The following is a 9,922-nucleotide window of genomic DNA, read 5'->3' as shown; positions in this document are numbered from 1 at the left end:
AAATTTGGGGTCATCCAGCTGACTGCCACCCTGTCCTGGAGTCCTTTTTATAGCTATACAGGTAGGTGCTTGGTGTAGAGATAGGGAGGCACATCAACAGACTAGGATTTAGTTACCTCAGAGAGGTCCGTAGGCCACAAAACCACCCATCTCATCAGATAACATCAGTGCCTACATCCGAACCCTTCAGGGGCTTTGCATAGCTGTTTGGTCCAAATGATGTATTTGAGATCTGCTCTTTCCCACTCTCTGTCACTCTCACTGGTTGGATTTGCCTGCTGTAGCCACATGACAACTGCAGGCAGGCACGTGAGACAATCACTGCTGTAAGGCAGTCAGACATTCCTGATGAGAGCACTGGGTGGCTCATCCTGACCTGCAGCAAGTTCCCCTGTTACACACGGACCTGCACCACCAGTGGCTTTTATATCCCTGTCTGTTGCTCTTGAGTTATGAGTGTCTCTCAAGCTGTAGAAGGATGGCTCCTGGCCAGGGTTATGTCATGGAGCCATCAACAGGGCTGTGCCGTGATGCAAGGACAGCTTGGATGTGGGAGGAGGGCCTGGGAAGCCAATGTTATTGAGTTGCCCTGGCCTCCCGCCGCAAACCAATCCTGGCTATAGGCCACCACAGATCCCTGTGGCACTGATTCCATTGCCTCCTTGCAGTCATCAGGTAGTGCTGAGCACAGTCAGTTTCCAGGACCTGTAAAATTGCTTGATTTCTGGCTTTTTCCCCAAAGAAATAGGGCTGTGAAAAAGCAGATTGTAGAAGGAGTTCCTGGGCTGACATACCTGCTTTAAAGAGCCTTCCACACATGGAGCAGCATTAGCAAAACTGCATTGGAGGATCTATGGCCCCAGTTTCTCTGTACTACAGAAGACTTCATTCTCCTATAGACATGACCTCACTCTTGGCTGTTCCACTCTGTTTCCAAGTCCATGATTGGTCAGGAATCAGGCAAAGCACTCAGGGACAGAAGGCACAGGCTTAGCAAGAGGGAGTGGGGTGGTCAGAGTGGACAGGCTGTGGGTTAAGATCAAAGCACAGTGAGGTGCTCCAGGAAGCTTGCTCAGAAAGGCTGGACACGCTTTACCTGGACTGAGAAGAGCGAACCTGGAGAGAGCTTGCTCCAGTGAACTGGATAAGAACAGCCTCTGACAAGTTTCCAGCCACAATAAAGCAAGAAATGAATTATGCACTAAGCAGGCATAGGATTAGGGTATGAACTTGTGCTCAATACAGTTATTCAGTTGTGGGGCATTAGTTCCCCACTGCAATGGTGATTGTAAAGACCTGACATGGCAGAGTACACGGCCAAAGATGACGGCTGTCCAAGTTGCATGGGAAACTGGACTGATGCCATGTAGCATGCCAAGCAGTTGGTGTTCATGCAGTAAATACAGGCAGTTATATAGGTGATGCTGCAACTGTCAGTGCTAGAGGAAAGCTTGGCTGATCTCTTGCCAGTGCAGCTCCTACAAATTCAGCTGAGAGAAGACCCCATCGTTGGGAAGTCTGTGTTTGGCTGCTGAAGCCATCCTTGAAACCCACATTGCTTGCAGCACCCTGGAGTGTAGACAAACTCATCCTTCACATGCATGGTTTATGTTTGATGCTCTGTTCTCATCTGGTCCTTCCACTTCATAGTTTGCTTCCTGTGAATGTGTTGGATACTTTCACTTGTGATATTGGATTTGGGTAAAGGAGAGTACATGGGAACAGATAAAAGGGTTATAAGCTTTGTCATCTGAACAGTCACTGGTTTAGTCTGAATTTTCTGGTTTTGATTGAGACTTAACAACATTGGAGCTGAGGAAATGTAATAAGGCAGAAGGCTTTCATGTGTGCTGAACGTGGTGGCTGGTGCTGCTTTAAAAGGCAGAGTGAATGCACTGAGGGGGTTTGGACATGGGCTGCAATGCAGACCAGCCCTGCTACTACTGACTGGTTCCATGGGATTGATGTCGTGGGCTTCTGTGCCAGTGCAAAGCTGCCTCGTGTGTGAGACTGTGTCTGTGGCTGTCCAACTGAGCTGTACAAACAAGAGAAGGTCATTCAGGTTCCAGGCAGGCTCCGAAGGTTGCTCTCAGGTAGCTGGTTTCTCTCGGACACCTCTCCTTTTCTTTAGTGATGAGTGATGCTCCAGGCTTCTTTAACCATCTGGTTTCAGCCTCCTGAGTCCTGCCGAGCTCCACACGACGTGTCCCTCTCTCTGGGTTTGCCTTGCTAAGCACAGAGCTTTCTACTGCAGGTCAGCAGATCCTCTTCATATGAGAGTAGTGACTCACTCCAGCAGCGTGCCCAGAGAAGCTGTGGCTGCCCCATCCCTGGCAGTGCTCAAGGCCAGGTTGGACACAGGGGCTTGGAGCAACCTGCTCCAGTGGAAGGGGTCCCTGCCCGTGGCAGGGGTTGGAGCTGGAGGAGCTTTAAGGTCCCTTCAACCCAGATCAGTCTGGGGTTCTATGAAATGTCGACACTACACAGCTTATGCCCTTGAAAGAACATATAGCCAAGGTTTTACCTTGGTGAGTCATTTTAGCAGTCCTAGTGTCTCATGTAAATGTCAACCTTTACTTAGTGTAACTCTAGATCTTTGTGAAGGGGACAGAATTAGACTCAGCCAAATGAAGAGCCCAAGGACCTTTGCAACCCAACACCAGAATGATTACAAGGTACATACAGATCACACTGTTGACACAGACCATAATGATGACATTCTAGCATTACCTGAATAGTTGACATGGCTGCAGAATTATGCTATAGGCAACACTAGGCCAAATTTAACACAGGGTTAGGAAAGTATTAAAGCTGCGTGGAGCCCCTTTGCCAGGTGTTTAGGTCATGGAAAAGCCATTAAATCTGTTTTTAGGAACTAAATGAGCATCTGCTGGATCTGAAATACACTGCATTGTAAAGAGTTTGCTTAGGGTGGAGAAGAGCATGCTAAAATTTACACTTGGAAGTGGGGCAGACTGCATCATCATGTTAATGTACCAGCATTAGAAAAGAGACTCAAATAGATGTATGAACATAACTTTCAGTCAATTGGAAAGCAATGCATTTTGCAAGCCATCTGCATGTACCTGATGGTGTTACTCATTTTCATAGGGGTGTTCAAGCTTTGGGAGTGGATGCTAGACACTTGCATATCTTGTGGCACTACCCTGTACAGCTTAACAGTGATCTGAACATGAGACTGCAACGAGTGAGGCTCTCCCAAAGGCAGTGGGCTGGAGAAAGCTCTGTCTTGAGCTGTATTTCTTCTGTGCCATATGGCTAAATGGGGAAATTATCACCACTTCAGCAGCAAGCTTTCTAGTTGTGACTTACTTGGTGATGTGAACATGTAAAGTGGCTTCTCTTTGCTCCTGGGGTGTGAATAACAGGGTTTCTGTAGGAAGTGAGAAGAGTGTGATTTCATTTCTCTTCCCACACACCAAGGGTCCTGAGGTGACCGCTTGGATTGCAGGGAAATGTGTGATGCTTTCCAAACGTGCCATGATTTCCTCAAATGAGTGTTTGTTGAGAGGGGAAAAGGGCAGGTTTGCAGCAGCTGAGCTATCATAAAATACAGAAAATAAGCAAATAGCTGGAAGAGATTATTGTAGCCATTGGTAAGGCATTAATGGAAGTGCAGAATCCGGATTGGATTTGAGGCTTGCCGAGAGTCTTTTGTATTTTCAGAACACATAGCACTGAAATAAACTATTTCAAAGGCTCCTTTTCTATGGATTAGGTTTTTAATGTCTCCCATTGAGCAGGAAGGGTATTGGATTTGCATCTCAAGTATTGTGTATGGAGCGCTTGGGGGTGTTTCCATACATACTGTTCAGGAAGACCAGAAAGGAGCACCGGCTTTCCAAGGACAGGCTCCCTCTGGGATTAACAAAGGCTCTGAAGCATGGAGAACAGCATGCTGCTGGAATGTGCATCCAATGCTTCATGCTTGAAAGTCTTAGTAAGCTTAAGATGAGTTCATGCATTGTACAGAGCAGAATGTGGCAAGGAAAAGAGCATCAGTGATCAGAGTGCTTGGAGCAGCTCTGCTCTGGAGCCAGGCTGAGAGAGCTGGGCTGGTTCAGCCTGGAGAAGAGAAGGCTCCTGAAGGGGAGACCTGAGAGCAGCTCCAGTGCCTAAAGGGGCTGCAGGAAACCTGGAGAGGGGCTTGGGACAAGGGCCTGTAGGGACAGGCCAAGGGGAATGGCTTGAACCTGCCAGAAGGGAGACTGAGATGAGCTCTTGGGCACAAGCTCTTCCCTGTGAGGGTGCTGAGGCGCTGGCACAGGGTGCCCAGAGAAGCTGTGGCTGCCCCATCCCTGGCAGTGCTCAAGGCCAGGTTGGACACAGGGGCTTGGAACTGGATGGGCTTTAAGGTCCCTTCCAACCCAAACCAGGCTGGGATTCTATGATGTGAATATGATGGCATTTGGGCAACAGTAGCTTTCATGTAGGAAAAAGCACAATAGAAGCTTAATCTTGGAACTCTTTAAGGCACGTCCTGATGAGATGGTGAGCATCCACAAAAACAACCTGTGTGTGCCTTGCATGGCCATAAGGTCTGTGGGATGCTGGTGTCCATGGGCAGCATGCAGGGGTGCAGGTACCCAGGGTAGTTTTGGTCATGGTACGCGTCCCTCTCCAGGTGCAGTGTGAGCAGATGGGGCTGCAGAGTCTCTCCCTTCCAATCAGCTTTTGATTGCCTTGAAGGTCCCAGATCCAGCCCAGAGTCCCTCCTGGTGTGGCTCTGGGGCCGCCTAGTGGGGTACTCTCCATGTGGGAGAGCCGGGCTGTCCGTCCAATGGCTGGGAATGGCTCACAAGCAAGGGCTGAGAGGGAATTAATTTTATCTCTCCTCTTACATGCCTCTTTGGAGCACAGCTGTTTCTCAGGGCTGGAAAATCCTGGCTTTCCCTCCCCTTATTTGGATAACAGCTGAACCGCCGGCTGATACTTGAGTCAAACTGGAGTTCCTAGAACCAAGTGACCTAAATCCCTTTTTAAGCACCGACACTGAAAGATGCCTAGAGCTTATTTTAAGAGATGCTAAGCTTCCACTTGCAACCATGAGGCTCCATACTTGTTAAAGTGAGTAGATTCATGTCAAACAGGGATCCTGCTCATTTGCTTCCTTCCCTGTAAAAAAACCCCAACCCTACCCCACTCTTTGCATGCCAGAGCATTACAGGAACGTGGAAGGATTTTGAGCCCAGACTGCCTGATATGTGAAGACTGCAGGGAGTGCAGTGTGTGATGGCTCTGGTGCCATGGATGTCGAGTATGTGCAGATGTGAGTAATGGCAGTAGTATATGTGGGCATCCTAAGGCATCTGCCTGCTCTCTGCTGCTCGTGCTCTGTGTGCTTTCGGTGTTCCCATTGCACATCCCAGGGACTGCGTTTGGTGGAGGTTGAGTGTCCTTTAGGTGGACCCTGAGGACAAGTGCTCAGTGCTGTGGGAAGAACCTGGGGATGCCTATTTCTGCACTTATGATGCTGTGTAATGTCAAAGCTAGACAAAGTTATCTCCTGTAAGCGCTGGGGAAACAGCCACAGGCTTTTAGTGGCTCTGGATTACTACTCCTTAAGGACTCTGTGTTGTCAGTGCTTGCATGGAGAGCTGGTGCACTGGGGCAGTGTGGAGTTGCTCTGGTTTGGTACAAAGCTATTATGAGCCATGTGCCTGATCAGTTCCTCTCCTGTCTGCATGAGCTCAGCTGAGGATGAGGAGGAGAGGAATCAAGTTCCTGCTCTCCCTTTCACTGCAGACTGCTGGAGAATGCTCTCCCCATTCCTCCATAGATACCTGCACTGAATGATGAAACAGCATCATCCTTAATACATAAATACACCCCATGTTTTTCCCTTTAAAGTAGAAAGTATCCCAGCTCTACAGCCAGCAGGTATGTTAATCTCTCCACCCTCAAACACAAGGATAACTCTCTGGTGAGTCATAAAGAGGATTAGGTTAATGGAGCCAGTCTAGCCAGCTCCATCCTTCATGTTGGCACACCTTCCCGGGAGGTGGATATGTCATTCCCCCTTGGGAGAAAGCTGGAATTGTGTGATCAGTGTGTAACTGTGTGTGACTCATGGCTTTGCTATCCATGCTCCAGTGATGACTTGCTGCTTCTGCATCCCGTGGCTGTACTCTTACATTGGTGCTTCCTGCAGAACACAGCGTGTTCTGAGTTCTGCTGTGCCCAGACCAGACCTGTCACTCGCATCCCCCCTTCTTTGGGAAGTGTAGCACGGGATATCTTTACTATACCAGTTGTCACCAAAATGGACAAAGAGCCTTTTGTGTCTCAGAGCCTCCTGCTTTGGCTTAGTTGATTTAAATTGTTTTGAATAGGGCTAAGGTATATCCTCAGGTGGGAGCACGTTCCAATGGGATGTCTGCAGGCTGATAGAAGTACAAAGGAATCTGCACAGTATTTTTCTCTGAAGTGCTACACAAACCAGCACGTGCTATAACTTCTGTCATCTCCTGTCTCACAGGTGTCTTTTGGGTGGTTATCCCACAGCATGTCCTGACTGGTGGTCTGGTGCTTCTGCTGTATAAACCCATTGCCACCAAAGCTGGTGGATCCAGAGATGAATCAAAGCTCCTGAGCCTGCTTATCCTCTCTTCCCAGTGCTCCTGAGGCTGCTGTGCTGCCCATGCTCTTGTGCAATGAGAGGGCTGCAGTGACAATGGAGGTGAGTGACCAAGGCTCATGCACTGTGTCTGATTAATAGTGCCATAGGTGCTGCTTCCAGCCTGTGCCCCAGGCAGGGAGCCTGTGCACAGAACAGCAGCACTCAATCCTCCAGGCTACCCACAGCTGCACTTCATCACCTCACATCTGTGCCCACAGTGATTCTGCCCTAAAAACCTTCTCTGTGTTCAGCTCCACCAGCACTGCTCACACTGAGCACACGTTTATAGGGAATCAGAGCTGGGTTCAGCTCCACCAGCACTGCTCACGCTGAGCACACGTTTATAGGGAATCACAGCTGGGGGCTCTGCCCCTGCTTCAGCATGCCAGGCCACCAGCAAAGGCAATGCCAGGGCTTCCAGAGTGGGGCAGAGTCAGGGGGTGAGATCTGAATTCAATGGCACATGAACCCCAGGATCCCCCTGGAGACTTTTGCCTGAGGGGGCTGTTGTTTAAAGCTCTCTGATCTCCGGTTCCCCTGCCATGCCAGGGGTTGCTTTTAGCTCACCCCTGCTGACAGAGGAGCATCTGAGCCCCTGGGGAGAGCCATCCCCTTGTCCCCATGGCAGTGGTGTGACAGAGGCACCTTCCTGGAGGTGTCACAGCAGCACTAAGGGGTTTGTGGTGGGCACATGAACCATAGGGGCAGCCGCTGCTCACCATTTGCACCACTGCCTGCAGTGCTGTGGGGTGGGCAAGCCTGGGGGTCATCCCATTGCATGTACTGCAGTATCCTCAAGGAGCCCAAAACAGGGAGCTACCTGTTGCACTGTAAAGCATGGTATAGAAACTATTCCATCCTCAGAGCTTTTACACAGAGCATAAATCTTGCATAAAAAGTGCAAATAACCAGAATATCACTGAGCACTGTAGTTTAGAGACATGTTTGTAGAACTAAGGTGTGGGTTATGAAGCAGTTAAAAGTGCCAGTTCCCAAACCCATCATTATTCAAATTGCCTGAATTAAGTTATTGCTATCCAGTCAAAAGAAGCTTTTTCCAAGGAAACAATTTTCTAACCCCCAAGCTATTTCATAGAAACCTGAGCTGGCACAAAGTGTTGCATACTGTTAATTTACTTGCATGGATGTTTCTTGAATGAAACATGGAAGTGCACCTGGTCTAATGGTTATCTTCTGTCTGTAGGAAGCATCAACACTGGAGTATTTAAGCTCTCACAAGCACCTCATATGACAGCAGATGTGCCATACCCCATGCCCAAGGAGGACAAAAGGTGAGTTTCAATGAATGGCCGTGGCATTTGGGTTACACAAGGCTCCATGTGCCTGGGTTGTGCCAAACAGTGAACTCCTCATCCCTGGGGAGCCCACACAGGAGGATGGGGCTGCACAGCCAGACCCCCCACCCCCACCCAGGAGATGAGACCAGGCTAATTTTAACTACATGGGCAGCATTTGATACGGAAGCAGCTGGTGTCATACAAATCCACAGGCCTGTTAGGCAGCACAGTGCATTGCTGAAGCAAGGATGTTCATTTCCACCCAAAAGTAACATAGCCTTCATTTAGTTTGTACCTGGCCCAATATTGATCAGAGCTGTAGCTCTGTAACCATAGATGTGCAGTACCCAAACTCGTAGATTGTCATGCCATTTCATTAGAAAAGTGAGGCAGGACTCATTTTTCTCGCCCCATGTTGCATTTCATGCTAGTACATACCTGCTCCTGTGTCCAGCTGGTGGAGAGGTTTTCTGGTCATACTCTTTGTTCCCCTCTTGTGACAAGGTTTTCTATGGTTGAAAGTTTAGCTGATGAGAGCCAGCACCATACCCTCCACTCTACACAGTTTCCAGTGCTATGGAAAGACTCTCACTGAGAAGATGCATTATATTCTCTGGCTCTGTAGCATCTCTATCGTATCTCTTTTGTTTTTAACCTGCCTGTGAGCCCTGTTTAGGAGATGGCTGTGGAGCCCAGCTGATGGACACCTGAGCCCACATTCCACTGAGTGTCTTGTGGAGCACTTGCCTCTTCTCTCGGCCCAAAGTACTCAATGAAGTATTGGTGGATTGGCTGCTTGCAAAGTGCCTTGTTAATAAAGCTGGATGTTGAAGGGGAAAAAGCTCATGGCTTCACCCCATGTACACGTGCTGTAGAGCCGGATACACTCTGGTTGGCAGTGGAGTCCTCTTGCTTTGGAAACCACAGGTTTCCTTGGTGTGAGGGCAGGAGATGCTCACATAGGCAGGAGGACTGAGCCAAGCTTGCTTTGGGGTAAGAGCTCCTGGTTTGCCGGGATGCTCAACCAACCACCCTTGTGAGCCCACAGGTAAGAGCAGGGCTCAGTGTACCAGAAAGGGAAATGCTGCTCTCTGAGATCAGAAATCACATCCCTGCCTCTCCTCCCACCCCTGAGAAGCCCTCAAGTAACAGGAGAACACGGTAATTGTGCTAGAAATTAAAGTGTTACTCACCTCTCTAAGCCATCAGTTTGGGTTTGGGGCTCTTGCTGCCAGCGCTGAGTCCTGAAGTGGGAAGTCTCCTCTGCACCAACTCCCCTCTGAGGACTGAGGCTGTCTGGGGTGGTGGGTTACACGTCTAATGTTCACATCCCTGCTTGTGAGTGATGGCATGGCGGGAATGTCAGCTGGATGGGAATAAACTGCAGCAATTTATTCTCCCCAGCCTGTTTGGAAGTCAGCAGAGTGGCACCACGAGCTGGAACAAACCAGCTCTACTGTGCTGAGATGCACCAGAGGCCAGATCCGGACTTACTCATAATTTACCAGTCCTGAGTGATGGAAAGATGCCACCTCAGGTTGATTGTGATTCTCTACTTTGAAAGAGAAGAGTAGGGAAACTTCATTAGAAGCAGGACTCTCATAGAGATCTGGAATGTAAAGAATTTCCTATTCACTTGGAACATAAAGAAAACCTGAGCCTCTCCCCTCTCCCCAGATGCTGAGGAATGCAGGGGGATAGCTTTGGTTTGGTGTAGCCAGTTCAGGTCTTAATGACCTGAACAGTTTCACATTAGCATCCTCTAGGCTTGGCAGAAGAGCTGGGTCAAGCTGATGGGAGCTGAAATAATGTCCTGATGATGCCAGAAGCACAGTGCCATTGTGTGCTGAGGTTTCAAGCAAGGTGCCCATATAGGAGAAGGAGCTGAGGGCATTGCTGAAGGGCAGGTTGTGTCTGTGCCCAGTGCCAGTGCAGTGTGCTGCCCTGGGAATTCCAGTGCTCCAAATCACAGTGAACAACTCAC

This window comes from Melopsittacus undulatus, chromosome 10, assembly GCF_012275295.1.
Source record: "Melopsittacus undulatus isolate bMelUnd1 chromosome 10, bMelUnd1.mat.Z, whole genome shotgun sequence".
NCBI lineage: Eukaryota > Metazoa > Chordata > Aves > Psittaciformes > Psittaculidae > Melopsittacus > Melopsittacus undulatus.
Note: the sequence above shows the minus strand (reverse complement) of the source record.